This window comes from Hypanus sabinus, unplaced genomic scaffold (assembly GCF_030144855.1).
Source record: "Hypanus sabinus isolate sHypSab1 unplaced genomic scaffold, sHypSab1.hap1 scaffold_131, whole genome shotgun sequence".
In the NCBI taxonomy this organism is placed as follows: Eukaryota; Metazoa; Chordata; class Chondrichthyes; order Myliobatiformes; family Dasyatidae; genus Hypanus; species Hypanus sabinus.
In genome coordinates, this window is record NW_026779378.1 from 485,457 (window position 1) to 502,297 (window position 16,841).

Sequence of the window (16,841 nt, forward strand, 5' to 3'; positions counted from 1 at the left end):
CAAGTTGCTGCTCTGCTGCCATCCCTGCGAGTGATTCTGGCCAATTCCCCTCTCCTGCCTCGGTAATTCCCTGTACACCACTGCAATGCTGGTACTTCTGTAATATCAATGCGTCTGTCTTTATCTTCTCCTTCTGCAGTTTCTATTTGAGTCCCACTAGCTGCCTGTAGGGGACAGTGAGAGGGACTTCCCAAACACGGATTGAACACTAAACCCCGGGTTTACTGCTGCAAACACGGAACAGCCCATTAACTCACAGCCTGTCACTGTGAGGGAAGGAGTGGCAAATTATTCCCTTCTTTGCTTCCAAAGGAACTCCAGAACCAAACATCTGAGCACAGAACATTAATACTAACGCATCACCTCATACTCATGGGCAGCTTGAACGACGGGTCCATTATACATGTATCAAAACCTGTGTGATATCCCAGGACCCATCCTCACAGGGTCCCAACCTACCCCAAGATGATCACACAACTTTCCCCTGTCTCACACAGTAATCAGAATTCCCTGCAACCTGTGACCCGTCTGCTTCATCGCTGAAGGAGGAATGTCCAGTTCCAGATGTAGAAGCAACAAGATCGGGCGAACACCAAACATTGGCAATTCCATGTTCCTGGACTCCTCATCCCAGGATGATAACGAATGGCCCAGCCCTCCCAGGGCTTTTCTGCCGTGCAGTGCCTCAGCTATTCCCAGTTCAAAAAAAAAAATAACACTCCTACACCAACCCATGACAGAATTGTAACCTGAGGAACCCATTGTCTGGACGGGGGTCGAGTTGACTTTCGTTCCGTGATTTACAAAATGGCCCCGGATACATTTCATCATGTCTCTGGGCATATTATTGATTATTATATTGTTGAGTGAAATTTACACCAAATCAGCTGGCCGCCACTTTTCCTCTAGTGGAACAGGAACAATATATTTCAATATTAAATCGTAAATATAGGCCTGGAAACAGAGTATAGAGATTTATCTCCTTTTTTTTGATTCACAAATAGTGACCGATTACAAGATGTTTGTGACATTCTAAAAAAGATTTGCATAAATACAATCCCAACATTCATTAGTCATCTGTTCATTCCAGCACAGACATTATATATTCCGTACAGTAAATGCTCAAATCATCCTCGGATCCACACTGGATCCTGTGGCCACTGAATTTCTGCTAAAGGGCTGTGTAGAGTGATAAAGATCTTCAACACTCCTTGAAGCTGTGGTGGGCTGTTTCCCTGGTGACTGAGGAAGAGGCCCACCAGAACTAAACAAAAAAAGGAAGTTACATTCTCAACATCACATGCTCTGAGTTCCCTTATGACCACAATGAATACTGAACACTCTGACATTCTGTAACGGTTAAACTAAAATGCCAGTTGCTGTTTTAACCCCATTCGAGGTGCAATAAATCTGCTGGCAGTTCCAGTTCTGCAGATCTTCAGCAGTGCAGAAGCTGTTCCATTGTAGACACCGGCTATCGATCCCGGTGAAGTTTGGACCCGATGTGGGGCCGGGTGATGAAGGTAAAGTTCCCGGGATAGACCCCAATGGATGAGTGCGGTCTCGGTATCACCGCCCCATCACACTCCCCGGACCAGGGCAAGAGGGGCTGAGCGGCGGCTCATCTCAGTCGGTATGTTGTGAAGGTCCCACAATACAGACCGACCCCGGCAGGTTCTGTCCAGCAAGCGCAGAGAGGCCGCCAGATCGGGGAAGTTAACTGGGTGCATTACCTTACATCAGACGTCCACACTCGGGACGGGCCTCGGTACTCACCGATGAGAACTTGTTTTCACGCCCGGACAGTGAACCCTCCGCCGGATTCCCGACTCTGGGGGTGATGGTCGTCTCCTAATCCGGACCCTACAGACGATCCGCCGCCGCCGCCGACCCGCTTCAACACAGAACTGAAGGAAAGTCAGGACTGTAATTCATGTCATCAGAGCTGGGGGCGGAGCCTCGGAAACAAGGCATATCTGCGGTAAAATGGGAGCGGGGAAAGGTTCACGTGACTTACACATGCATGTACGTCCATGGAATTTTGCAAGATTTTGCAATTTCCGCCGTCAGCTGAGAATATATAAACAAAACTTTCTTAAGAATTTGCGAATATATCACAGATCTTGTAGCTATGTTTAGACTGTGACGAGATCTGAAGGACTATTCTAAAGTGGACTGTTCCTTTAAACGAGTGAGAGAGGGGGAGCGAACAGCTTGTTTGATAATTCAGCAGCAGGGAGACAGAATGTCTGTGAGTTGCCTTGGAAACTGAAAGGCGGAGCTATGTGATGGACAGCTCGCGTTCAGCACTTGGAGATACATACAAGGTCAGTTATTGTTTTAATCAGACACACACCGGAGACACACAAGACACACCACAGGAGACACACGACTCCTGAGGCAAGGAGGACACTGGTGAGCTTTGTGTGCCCACGACAAGGGTGGGGTTTTGCTCGCAGTGTGGACAGAGGGGTGACCGGCGGGGAGCTATCAGTGTGCTTAACCCTGGCCTGGGTGGATTGCGTTACCGTGGAAACGGTCCCCTTTCTGTGGCCACAAGTTGGTGACTTTAAATAAGTTTCGGAAGCAAGTAGAACGACGTGAAGGATCAGCATCGGCAGTGAAAGACAAACCAACACTCGAACTCTCTCTCTCCAACTCTACTCAAACCAAATTCCAGAACTGAACTGATTACTTACCATCCCACCGTGAGACTGTATCACCCAATCACCTGAGCTGGGGAAACTTATTTACTCACCTGTATATATGCATATACTTTGCTAACCTGTTCACCTTATCTTGTTTTATATTACTTTATTCACGTAGTTACTGATAAAATAGAGTTTATAACGGAAGACTCAGAATCCAGGTGTGTCCATTTCTGCTGATTGTTTAACCCGTTACGCGGTATGTAACAACTCCATCCCTCCCTGTCAGATTGACCCGCTGCTCCACCCCATCTCGCGATCTGCTTCTCTAACCCGCCTTCGCGACGACCCTCCCTTCCTCTCCCGCCTACCCTCTTCTGCATGACGCCCTCCCTTCCCTTCTCCGACCTGACCCTCACTGTCTCTGCAACCCTCCGCTGAAATCGACTTTCCTGCCCTCTTTGGCGCCCCTTCTCCTTCCCGATCGGGACCGTGTCTGCCTGCCGGCGAGAGGTGGAGTACCCCGGGGGGGGGGGGGGTGGGGGAGGTTGGACGCGGATGGGATACAGCCAGCCCTTTTTCCAGTATGCAGTACTGTTCCAGGCGGTAAGGGTGCTGAAGGAGCGGGAACATCCCTAGTGTGTATACAGAGGGGCCTCGCTTGCGGTGTTTCAGGTCGATAGGTCCTGAGGCCGAAGAAACTGTAGAAAGATGAGGGAAGGTTGGAGATTTACCTCACTCCGTGATCCACGGGGGAGAGCCTGTCCGGTGGGTGGGTGATCAGAAGTCAGAGCACTCGTGTGTTTGGCCGTGCTGCTGGGCTCGGGGATTCCGTAGCCTGGAGGTCAAAGGAAGGCTGGAGTGAAAGCATGGGAATGCGGGACTGGGCCGTTAGGGGGAGCTACTGGATGGAGGGATGGGGGGGGGGGTGCGGGTAGCTCGATTTGTCATTTTAGCTATTTATGGAACAACACAGAACCTAACACTTTTGATAAATACTAAAATTTTTACAGTAAAATTCGTATTTTAGTGTGCTTCACTCTGTACTAGCACCCACCTTTCGTAAACGGGGACACGCACTAATCCTAGAGGCCTGTGCCAGTACCAAATTATTGCCACCATCTAGCTATCTCCCCAGCCTCGTGTCACCCCAAACCAACCCCATTGCCGCGTTAAGTCCCAGCTTATTCCCCAGAGCCCTGTCAGTCCTTAAACTAATCCCGCTGCCCTGCTCTCTCCCCACACCATCTTGTCAGTTCCCAAACGAATCCCGTTACCCCGATCTCTCCCCACAAACTTATGTCATCCCCGAAATAATCACATTGCCCTTCTCTCTCCCCACACCCGCGTGTCAGTCCCCAAACGAATCCCGTTACCCCGATCTCTCCCCACAAACCTATGTCAGTCCCCGAACTAACAGCACTGCCCACTCCCAACAGCCCGAAGTTTCCAAATTAATGAATTGGCTAATTGGAATTATAATGTTTTAGGCTGGAATCTCAGAGCTGAAACTGGGAACGGAAGCACCCTGGAAAATGCACAACGGAAATGAGAAGGTATTTTAGACAGCACTTGCATAGGGTTCAGGATAGATGAAGGAGCCATGTTTGACAGAGATGTGGATCATCTGGTCAAGAGAAAGAAAGAAGCTGACCAGGTTTAGAAAGCTAGGATCGGACACGGCTGTAGAGTTACAAGGCAGCCAGGGACGAACTGAAGAATGGAATGAGGAGAACTTGAAACCTCTACAGAAGGCCTACAGCAGGATTAAGGAAAACCCGCGACATTCTAGATGTGTGTGAAGAAGAGGATGACTAGAGTGAGAGTAGGACCAGTCAGGGATAGAGATGAAACATATGGGAGGAGCCGGTGGAGGTGGGACCGGTCTTTCATGAGGACTTCACTTCAATTTTCACCGGTGAGAGAGATCCTGGCGTATGTGAGGAAGCGTCAAACGGGCTTACGTGCGACAACAGGGCGAGATTAAAAAAACAGAATGCACAGGAACCTTTGGAAAACATTCGGATAGATAAGTCCTCTTGTGCTGTTGCGAGAAACCCCAGATTACTGTGGGAAGCAGAGGAAGAGATTCCTGCGCCCTTGGCGATTACCTTTACGTTATCGCTGCCGCACTTGTAGTATCAGGGGACCTACTTCAGTGACGGGCAAATTATTGGGGAACATTCTTAGAAATCGAATTTGCGAGGTTTGGGAGAACCTGATTTGGGAGAGTCAAAATGTCTTTGTGAGAGGCAGGTCATAGCTCACTGCCAGGTTCAATTCTGTGAGGATATGACAAAGCACATTGGTAAAGGTAGAATAGTTTATCAGGTATAAATAGATTTTAATAAGTCATTTGATACGGTTAACCGTGGTAGGACCGTTCATAGCGTCAGAAGGCTTGGTATCCAGCGAGAGGTGGCTGGTGGATTCAGGACTGACGCCCACAGAATGCAGACTGTAGTTGTGGATGGAGCGTTTTCTCCCTGGATGTCGGTGACCAGTGGTGTCCTGCACTGATCAGTTTGAGACCCCCGGCATTTCTTTTTATATGAATGATTTGGATGAGGAGCTGGAAGGGTGGATTATTGTATTTTGAATAATGTGGAGGTTGGTGCAATTATGGATGGTGTAGTAAATTGTCACAGATTACAAGAGGACAGAGAGCAGCGCTAAGAAGTTACAGATGGAGTTCAACTCGGAAAGGTACGAAGTGATTCTCTTTGGGAGAGTGGATTTGAAGGCAGAGGGATTACTTGCTCGAACCAACCGAGGGCCGCACATTAGTACGAGTTCCACAATGGAAACAGAGTGGTGAGACTTTCTCCAATAAGCCGAGGGCCGCTCATCGGTACGAGAACCACAATCGGCACGGAGCGGTGCACTGCAGGAGCAGAAGAAAATGTGACTGACAGGTGAGCTTGACCACATCCACTGTTCTGCACGTACATATAGTGGCAATTGTATTATGAATACAGTTGAGTCATTTCGGTCTTTTCTCCTTGGAGCGACGGAGGATGAGATGTGACATGATAGAGGTGCACAGGGTGATGAGAGGCATTGATCATGTGGATAGTCAGAGGCTTTTTCCCAGGGCGGAAATGGTTCCCACAAGAGGACACAGGATTGAGGTGCTTGGCAGTAGGTGCAGAGGACATGTGAGGGGTAAGTTTTCTACGCAGAGAGTGGTGAGTGTGTGGAATCGGCTGCCAGCTACGGTGGTGGAGGTGGATACGATAGGGTCTTTTAAGGGACTTTTGGACAGGTACATGGAGTTAGAAAAATAGAGGATTATGGGTAACCATAGTAATATCTAAGGTAGGGACATGTTTGGCACAACTTTGGGACAAAGTGCCTAAATTGTGCTGTACGATTTCTATGTTTCTATGTTTGTATGAAAGACAATACACCTGAAAACAAATCGGGAGAAAAACAGACAACCTCGTGGCAAATAATAGCATGAAAACCGGCGGAATGTTCACAGATTTTACTTGTTACTTTTGTTCAAACATAGAATGGATAGCGAAGTACTGGTAGAATTGTGGCTGGTTGAGAAAATCTTTAAAGTTAAATCGACTGCATGGCGCGTCACGGGTATGGGGTGGTCAGGTCATGCGCTGGAGGAGGTCAGGTTCCTGCCAAACACCCCATGTTTGCGCTTGAAAACATTGTTCCTTAAACTGCCCACAGCCTTCGCTAATCTCCCGAGGACACGTTCCATTTTTGATCACAGGCATCTGGAATATCGCTGTGGATCTTTTACAGTGTTCGGAGGAATATAAGCGGAGTGCAATATAATTGGATTGTAATACACGTCAGCTGTCATTGTTCATTCCATCACTCAAAACTCCCAGAATGACTGGAATGAACGAAAGAAAAGAATGAACGAATATTCCTCTTTAATAAAGAAGTGCTCTCCATTTCACCTGCCAGAACAAACTCCTTCCCGCAATTTCAGAAGCGAATGTGCTCCGTCAAATGTTACAAAATAAATCGACTTCAGGATGAATGCCGACTTTAAAAGCAACACAGATATAAAAAATATCCTATTTAAATAGCTGAAGCCAGGTATCATGGAAAATAACATGGAAAATTCACATCATATTTTATTTAAAGTAAATAGATTGCAATACCTCTTAAGGAGTTAAATTAATGACACGGGGACAGTGAGTAAAAATAGTTTAACGAAATTGTTTGTGCAGTGGTTGTCACTAATGTCCCTGACGTGAAAGCCACGCTAATTGCATCAGTGGAATTGCATTCACCTCAATAAAAGTCTGCTAAACCGATCCCCAGTCCATCTGAGCAGCTGAAACATTCCGTACAACTGAACGCTGCTTCTGACGGAATATGGGATATAAGGCGATTTACTACATCGCGGCCATTTTCTATCCCACACTTGTAGCGGTTGGTGTCCCCGGTAAGATGCCGGAGCTGGTCACTCTATGTATGGTGCCGTCGTTACTCTGCTGCGGTATCCGCACTGTTACTGAGCACAGATGCTACCGTCGGCTGAATAGTGTTTCCAGAATGGAGGTTTCAGGCATCTAATGGTTTCATTTCCATTTTCCATACTATGATAGCAGTGCTTTCTGCTTTTATCAATTCAGTTGGTGTCGATATTGTCGTTGTTTCATAATTTCACCTCGCTAGGCTTTCTGACGTGACGCTGGTCTATGCTTTACTAGTTCCGAGTCTGTATCAGTGCAGACACTCCGGCATTATAGCAACTTGTCAGCTTATTTAAATGACGGTCCAGTCTATTTCCAACACATAGGACTGTTCTTCTGTGGGTCAATAAATGAGAACTCGTGCTTTATATCTCCATGATGCCACTTTGACACCGCTACAAATAATCCCGTCTGTACGTTCACCTCTAATAATGGAAATGGTGTTGTTTACAGGAGCGATCGACTGCTCACAGGTAAGTGAATCGTGGGGCTCGGATTCCTCCCTCAAATCAGTCGGAAGGTCGCCAATCCACTGACACTCACATCCGTCATTGTCCTCCAGCCGGAGTGCAGCAACCGGGACCGCACACACTGGATTCCCGCTTTCCACTTCCAAACAGACCATACCCTGCGTAGGATCGGTAGAATGGGGGCATTCAGGGAACGGCTGCTGACCATATTTCTATTATGTCTCCAAATTTCTTGTAGTCAATTTAGCAGCGATTGTGATCCTATCTCGGGGAAAATGCGGACTCTCCAAATGCATCACCCGTTACTTGGTTGGAATGGCGACAGCGGATCTGATGGTGGTTATCGTTGTTGCTTTAGTGGAACAGACCAACAATATCTACATTTATTCCAGATCCCTGCTCATCACTCCTGTATGCGCTCTGACACTTGTATTTCGGGTTGCAGTGAAGGACTGTTCTGTTTGGTTCACGGTCAGTTTTACCTTCGATCGCTTCATCGCAATATGTTGCCGAAAGCTGCGGGAGCGATACTGCACCGAGAGAACAGCAACGGTGGTTATGGTGACCGTGGTTATACTGAGCTGCGGGAAAAGTGCCCCGTTTTACTTTGCCATTGAAACTTACGTCATCATTGAGAACACGCCGTGACGGTGCACCGTCACATATGAATACACTACTTCACCCATGTGGAGAGGATACGAATTACTGGAGAGTATTTTAACACCATTGCTACCAATCGGATTAATTCTAGTGTTTAACGGGTTAACCGTAAGACATATCGATGTGGCAAATAGAGTCCGCAGAAAGCTTCGGCACAGCAGCGACAATCAGAAAGATGCCGAGGTTGGAAAACGCAGAAAATCGATGATTTTGTTGATTTCTATATCAGCTAATTTCATATTGTTTTGGATGCCCTCTGTAGCCCATTCCCTAAAATGGCAAGTGCAAAACTATTTTTACGAGGACAGATATTTGAGTTCCCCGGTATACATCCTACAGCAGTTTGCGTACATGTTGCAAATTCTCAGCATGTGCACCAACACTTGCATCTATACACTGACACAGAGGAAATTCAGAGGAGAGCTGAGGAATGGAATGAAGTATGTGTTCACATTAAATGGCCATCTGTACAGATAACGCTCGCGTCTAATGGCAATACCGTGGTGTTTTCAGATAAAGCCGTGTTACAATGAACAGGTTTGGCAAATATGTCATTAATTCAAACAATCATATGCCTATACATCCTGAAATTGCAGAATTGGCGGAAGATTGCTGACTTCATACAGTTCAGGTGGGTAGCAATACAAATGTTCAATGCTGCTGGCGTGATTGTTACATTGGTTGAAGTACGGTCCAATCTGTCTCAAACACTCGACTGTCACAAGGGCAGGGATGACTTCAGGACTTTCCGGGTTTTAGATGTTTCAAAATGGGGAGGGTCGGGTAACAGAGTGTAAAGGGGGTGCGGTGGGAAACCAGGGACAGTATCGCAGCTGCAGAAAGGGAGGACAACGTGGAGCGTTCGTTTTTTGATAGACCGGGAGACGAACACAGAAACATGAAGGTCGCGATCTCCCTATAAGGAATATTCTGTACAGCGGTCCACCAGTTTAAAAATAATACAGCAAGGGAACAGTGAGGAACGACCCGGAAGCGGATCACGGACATGTGCAATGTTATTCGAAAGGAAAACTAAAACTCCCACAATATTATTTGGCACTTCCCCAGGTTTAAAGGTTTAGGTATAGCATAATTTCACAGTTGTGTCCAGGAAGGATTCAGGTCACTATATGAAGACAGGTGGACTAGCGAACAGTCCATACCGGATCTAATATTAGAAAAGGAAACGGATCAGGTGACAGATCTCTCCGCGAATCAGCGCTTCAGAACGACAGGGCAGAACTCCCCTCATTTACCTTACACAGTGATCGGGCCGGGGGGTGGTAAGGGGGTTGGAATGTATTTAATAATGGTTCTGCGATGTATGGTGCTACCTGACAGGAACTTGGGAACGTACAATGGGAAATGATGTGTGCGACAGATACCTGGAGATTGTTTAGGGTGCACTTACCTGGGGTTCGGTATAGGCTTGTCTCTGTCAGGCAGAGAAAGAATGACGGCGTGAAGTTACCATGGGTGACAAGAACTTTCAAACAACTCGTCAAGAGGAAGAACGATACTTAAGGTTTAGGAAGGAAGGATCAGGTGGGGTTATGACGAGTCAAAATGTAGACAGAAAATAATTTAACAATGTACTTTAGAGTCAGAAAGGGGGTAGGGAAGGCCGTGGCGAGATGCACTGTGGAGAACAGGAGGAGACTGGAGAGAGTGTGGATAGATCAGAGGTAAAAAAGGAAAACTTAAGGCTGGAGTCCAAGGAGTTGATGAAGCTCCTCACTGAATTCATTGATCAATGTGAACACAGCGTCAAAAGGCAGATATGCTCGATCATGCCGACGCTAAGAGAAAGGATGCGGTGAAAACATGGGAAACATTATGATAGATGATTCCCCGTTCTGGAAGGGATATAGTCCAGGTGATTTCGGAAAATGAGTGAAGATATTGTTACGCTTCTTGACAGGATATTTGGGTCTTCGCTGGCCACGGAAGAAGATTTAGAAGACAGAAGCATGGCAAATGTTGTTCCTTTGTTGACGAAAGATAATGAGGATACTTCCTGGAATTATAGACCCGTGAGTCTTCCACCAGTAGTTGGGTAAACTGTTGGAGAGAATAATTGAAGGAGGAATTCATGAGTATTTGGAGAAACGTAGTCTGGCTACGAAGAGACAACATGGTATGTTATCCTTTATGAGTCAGATTGAATTATTTGAAAAACTGAAAATAAAACGAACATATTAATCAGATCAGTCGATGTTGCTGCGTTAATTTTGGTCAGGCGTTTGCTCAGTTCCCCATAGTGGACTCATTCAGAACGTCAGAGGCATGGGATCCAGGGCAACAGGGGAGCGTGGATTCAGATTTGGCTTACTAACTGAAGGCAGATGATTTAGTGGACAGAGTGAATTCTGGCTGGAAGACAGAGGGCAGCCGTGTTCCGCAAAGAGGGTCGAAATTGTGGTACATCTTACAACTCTATTTGAACTCTGCAGTTACAGTGCTCCGAGAAATTGGGCTGAGGGAAATAAGCGACATAATCTGATCACCCAGCAGCAGCTAATCCATCTCACTACCTCATCGTGAAAGCCATGCGATTGAACCTTCTCGAGCATTCTCCCATACGGAACCTTGAGGAATTCCCGCTGAAGTCCCTGTTAGACGGCATCCACTGCCTTGAAAACCATTCCAGGTTACTGCCCTTGTAAAGTTAGACATGACCTGCTCCGCACTGGCCCATCCTGACTATCGCTAATGTTCCTGTTTGTGCAGAAACTTCCCTTCATACCCTATTACTCATTTTGTAGTTCTAGACGAGTCTTTTGCAAGCTAAACTATCGATATCATCCAGAGGTCGGCACTCACATTTATGGCCGATTGTTGTTAAATTCTCCTGCAGTATTATCAGACACATTGGGAGTCATCTGGAAAAGGAAGGCGTCGTAGCTTTAAATAATTAATTGATTGGAATTAAATAGTAAGATACGGTACACGAGATAAACCATTGAAGAGAGAATATTACAGCATAATACAGCCCATCATCTCACGAGGTTCTGACAGCCTTTTAACTAATTTAAGTTCAAACAACCATAACCCCACTCCCCTGCAACTGAATCAGAATCGGATCCAGATTTAGTATCATCGGGATATGTAGTAGAATGTGCTACCTTTACTGTACAATACAGTGAACTAAAGAATAAATAAGTTTAGAGGGGGAAAAAAAAGCTGGGTTGCAGGTGGCGGAGGGGGAGAGACTGTTCCTGAATCGCTGAGCGGGAGCTTTCCGGCTTCTGTATCTCCATCCCGATGCTAACACTGTGTAGAGGGCGTGTCCTGTTGGTGGGCAACTTTAATGATGGACGCCACTGTTACAAAAATCACCCCCAGTAATAATGATCAGTGAGGTACAGAGAATCTGTGTTTACCTGCAAAAACCTTTATTATTTCAACAAAACGAGCACGTAGGTTCATACGCCATCGTCACTCCATGACACTCCTTGACAGTCAATGGAGTGAAAAGGTATTATCCGGGAAAGGAGTCGACTCTGGCCACAGAGACGGGAGAGAGGAACTGGGGAGAAAGAAACGGGGACAGAGACTGGGGCGGTAGCGAGAGAAAGAGGAGGGTAGAGAAAGACCATGGAGAGGGAGTCGGGGGAAGTCGAGGGATCTGGCGTGGCGAGAGAATAGGGGTTGGAGAATGATATTAGATGGGGAGAGAGATCAGATTTGGGAGCTTGCTGTCTGTAGAAAGCGGGAGGGAGATAGCTGGGAGGGGAAACGCGGATGGAGAGTGGGACTGTGCAGAGTCAAAAGCGGAAAAAGTGACTGGATGAGAAACAGAATGGCAAAGGGAAAGTCCTGGGGAGGGCGGGGGGTTGGGGTAGGTAGAGAGAGAGGCCGGGGTTACAGAGAGATGGGGTAGAGAGAATGTGAGAGACGGGTGGGAGAAGAAATAGAATGGGGAATGTAGAGAGACGGCAGCGAGAGTCTGAGAAGAAGACGCGGGAGAGAGACGCAGCCGAGATTCTAGGAGAGGAGAAACGGCAGAGGGAAACGGAGGGAGACAGAGTGTGGGCGGGGTAGAGGGAGAATTGTATGACAGAACTAGGGTAGAGAGATGAGGCAAAGACTTGGGACGGAGGGTCGGGGTGAGTTTCGAGGTGAGACGGTGAAGTTGAGAGAGATCGGGGTTTAGAGAAGACGGGGGTGGGGGTGGGGGGAGGGAGGCCTGGGAAGTCCAGAGACCTGGTGTGAGGAGAGGTATATGGGAATCGGCTGAGGAGGGAGATTGGAAGAGAACTCGGAAGGGGAGACCCCTGGACGGGGTTGAGATTCGAGGTGAGACGGTGAAGTTGAGAGAGATCGGGGTTTAGAGAAGACGGGGGGGTGGGAGGGAGGGAGGCCTGGGAAGTCCAGAGACCTGGTGTGAGGAGAGGTATATGGGAATCGGCTGAGGAGGGAGATTGGAAGAGAACTCGGAAGGGGAGACCCCTAGACGGGGGTGAGTTTCGAGGTGAGTCGGTGAAGTTGAGAGAGATCGGGGTTTAGAGAAGACGGGGGGGTGGGAGGGAGGGAGGCCTGGGAAGTCCAGAGACCTGGTGTGAGGAGAGGTATTTGGGAATCGGCTGAGGAGGGAGATTGGAAGAGAACTCGGAAGGGGAGACCCCTAGACGGGGGGTGCGTGATGGGTGGGGTAGCAGCGACTGCGGGTAGGGAGAGAAACTCGTGGGAGGGAGAGGTGGGAGGGAGGGACAGGGATTGGGGAGCCAATGGAGGGAGAGAGGTGGAGGTTCAGGTACTGGTGGCCTGAGGGGTTGGAGAGAGGGTGGATATAGAGGGGCGGGAGATCATAAGACCTGGGGAGGAAATATCAGTCAGAGAACTGTCCATTAATGCACCAAGCGATTACAGGACTGTCCTTCCTGCAGTGCGTTCTGGGATTACAGAGCTTCCATTCTAAATCTCTCTGAGACAAGCATCTCGCTGACCTCTCCTACCCCGCCTGATTGTCCACACTCCTTCCCACACCGTATCAGCGATCTCTCGTTTCTCAACCGTGTCTTCGCGATCTTCCCCCTCCCTCCCCATCACGGAGACAGCATCCCCCGCCTCACGTTACGTATGAGCGGAGCTGTCGATGAAACTCTTGGAATGAGTTATGTTACTGGTAGGACTAGGCAATTTAGAGTGTGGGAGCGAATCGAACCCACCCGAGACGAAAAGCAGAACACTGAAAAACCCGCGCGAAGAATCCGCCTCATACGCGCAAGAGATCCAGTCGACACACCCAGCGCTATCAAACAGCCGCATGCGCACCTCCCGCATTGCCGGCAAGTTTCGGATATTCATCTCGCATTCAGATTGCCGGCAGGTGGCGGAGACTTTTACCGGAGGGTGTGCGACCATCCAGACGAACGGAGGGGTCAGAGCAGGCTCTTGCTTCCTCTGCCCCGGCGAGAGGGAGGAGCTGATGGTCCGGGCAGATAAAAGTCCTGACGCCAGAGGGGTCGAACAAAGTGGGTCGAAGGATGTAGATATATCTGACCTCCGTGGAGCTAATTCATGGCGCCAGCAGCGACAGGGAAAGTGGTGAGTGGGGTAGGGATTCCCAGATTCCCGGCACGTGGGGTAGGCGGTGCTCCTGGGCTCGGGATTCCGTTGTCCTGAGCTCAAAGGGAGTGTGGAGTAAGAGTGCGGTAATGCGGCGTTGGGCCATTAGGGGGAGCTGCACGATAGTGATGAAGGAGTTCGCTGTGTGGTCTTAGGTTAACTCGATAGATCACTTTAACTATTTATGGAATAACACAAACAGAAGACTTGTGAAGAATATAATAATAATATTTTATTGTGATTCACTCTGTTCCAGCAGTCTCCTTTCATAAATCGGGAACACACTTTGAACCCGCAGTCCTGCGTCAGTCCGCAAAATAATCCGCCAGACACGTGTCGGACCCAAAGTATTCTCAATGTACCACCAGTGCCCCATAGCCTCGTGTCAGTCTCCAAACTAACACCGTTGTCCTGATCATTACCTACAGGCTTGTGTCAGTCCTCAAATTAATCACACGATCTCACTCTTCACACAGCCCCGAATTAATCGCAGTCACACCCTATCCCCACTATCCATCGCAGTCTCCAAACTAGTCACAGTACATCTCGCTGTATTCTTTGACAGTTATCTTTCCTTTCCATACCCATGTACATTTTCAGCCAGATCGTTTATATGCATCACAAACTGCAGAGCTGATAGTACTGATCCCTGCAGAACATCACTGATCAGAGAGCTTCAGCAACAATAGATCCCTTCAACCACCATCCTCTGTCTCCGATGGGCAGGCCAGTTCTGAATCCAAACGGCCAGTTCATCACCGATCCCAGGCATCTCACCTTCTGGATGAACCTCCCACGTGCGACCTTGTGAAATGCCTTTCTGAAATGTGTTGAAATAACAACAATAGCTCTGCATTCATCAATCTTCACCGGCCCGTTATCAATGTAGTAAGACACAATTAGCCCCACTAATTCGACTCTGATTTTCCAAATACTCATAAATCCTATCTCTCAGAATTCTCTATGGCACCTTCCGTACCACTGACGTGAGACTTATCGGTGGATAGTTTCCAGGATTATCCCATGTTTCTTTCCCGAATAATGGAGCAACGTGAGCTTCTCACCAGTCCTCCAGGAACGCGCCTGTGTCTATGGAGGACACAAAGATTTTGGTCAAAGCCCCAGCAATCTCTTCACATTCCTCTCAATTGCCTGGGGTGTATCCCATCAGGCTCTAGAGACCTATCTAACTTATTGCTATTTAAGTTACCCAGCACTACACCCCTGCTGTACTTTAAAATGCCTGACCATTAATCCTCTTGACACTAAACTCCACATCCTGCACATCAATCACTTTGGTAAATATTGATGTAAAGTAATCGTTATGGACATCACCCTCATCATTCGCACCCAAGCAGACTTCCCCACACCTCCCACTTTATCTCATTCTCCATCTCCGGTCATTGTCTGACATTCCCCATCTCTAAACCCACTGATTCCCATAACTACCTTGATTATACCTCTTCCAAACCAGCCAAATGTAAAAATACTATTCCCGATTCCCGGCTCCTTCGTCTCCGCCGCATCTGCTCCCAGGATGAGGCTTTCCGTTCCAGGAAATCTCAAATGTCCTCTTTCTTTAAGGATCGGGGTTTCCCTTCCGCCGTCATCAACGATGCGCTCATCCGCATCTCCTCCATTTCCAGCACTTCAGCCCTCACCCCATCCTCCCGTCACCACAACAGGGACTGTGTTCCCTTTGCCCTCACCTACCGCCCCACCAGCCTCCGGATCCAGCATATTATCCTGTGCAACTTCTTCACTTTCACCTTCAACAGGAACCCACCAATAAGCACCTTTCCCTCACTACCCCTCTCTGCTTTTCACAGGGATCGTTCCCTCCGCGACTATCTGGTCCACACGTCCCTCCCCACAGATTTCCCACCTGGTACTTATTGCTGCAAGCGCAAGTGCTACACCTGTCCCTAAACCTCCTCCCTTACCACCATTCAGGGCCCCAAACAGTCCTTCCAGGTGAGGCACCACTTCCCTTGCGAGTCTGCTGGGGTAATCTATTGCATCCGGTGCTCCCGGTGCGGCCTCCTGTACATCGGCAAGGCCCGACGCAGATTGGGGTATCGGTTCGTCAAGCACCTTCGCTCCATCCGCCTCAAGAGACAGGACCTCCAGTCACCACCAACTTCAACTCTCTTTCACATTCCCATTCGGATATGTCCGTACAAGTCCTGCTCTACTGCCATGGTGAGGTCAAACTCAGGTTGGAGGAGCAACATCTCATAGACCGTCTGGGTAGTCTGTAGCCCCTTGGTATGAACATCGAATTCTTCAACTTCCCGTAATTCCCTCCCTCTCCCTTCCCCTATCACACTTTCACTTTGGCTCATCTTCTAGCTGCCTATCACCTCTCTCAAGATTCTTCTTCTACTACCCGTAGTGCTTTCCCCTTACATTCCATCTTCACCTCTCCTGTCTATTTCCTCCCTGCTTCCCACCCCTCACCCTTTGATCTTTCTTCTGATTGGTTTTCCACCTTGCCACCACATTCTTTATGGGACCCCTGCCCCCTCCTTCCTCAGTCCTGACGAAGGGTCTAGGCCTGATACGTTGGCTGCTCATTTCAACGACTGCTGTCCGACCTGTTGAGTTTATCCAGCTCGTTTATACACAGAAATCGTAGCCAGAGACTCAGCAATCTTCTCCCTCGCCTCGTGGAGCAGCAAGGGGAATATCCCGTCAGGCCACGGGGACTTATCCGTCCTAATGTATTTTAACAACTCCAACATCTCCTCTCCCTTAATATCAATATGCTTCAGAACATCAACCTCACTCATATTGTCCTCACCGTTATCAATTTCCCTCTCAGTGGTGAATACCGAAGAGAAGTATTCATTGAGGACCTCGCTAACTTCCACAGCCTCCAGGCACATCTTCCCACCTTTATCTCTATTCGTTCCTGTCTTCACTCCTGTCAATCTTTTGTTCTTCACATAATTGAAGAATGATTTGGGATTTTCCTTCACCCAACTTGCCAAGGTCTTCTCATGCCCCCTTCATGCTCTCCTCAGCCCCATATTAATCTC

At 48.2% G+C, this 16,841-nt stretch overlaps 1 protein-coding gene across 2 annotated transcripts in view; it reads right to left on the reverse strand.

The window, feature by feature from the left end:
• Positions 1-2,081, reverse strand: part of LOC132386780 (NACHT, LRR and PYD domains-containing protein 3-like) — a 46,553-nt gene extending 44,472 nt beyond the window's left edge. For both annotated transcript variants that reach the window (XM_059959117.1, XM_059959115.1), the window contains exon 1: positions 1,777-2,081. The gene's annotated coding sequence lies outside the window, so the exon portion shown is untranslated. The remainder of the gene's footprint in view (positions 1-1,776) is intronic.
• Between the last annotated feature and the right edge of the window lie 14,760 nt (positions 2,082-16,841).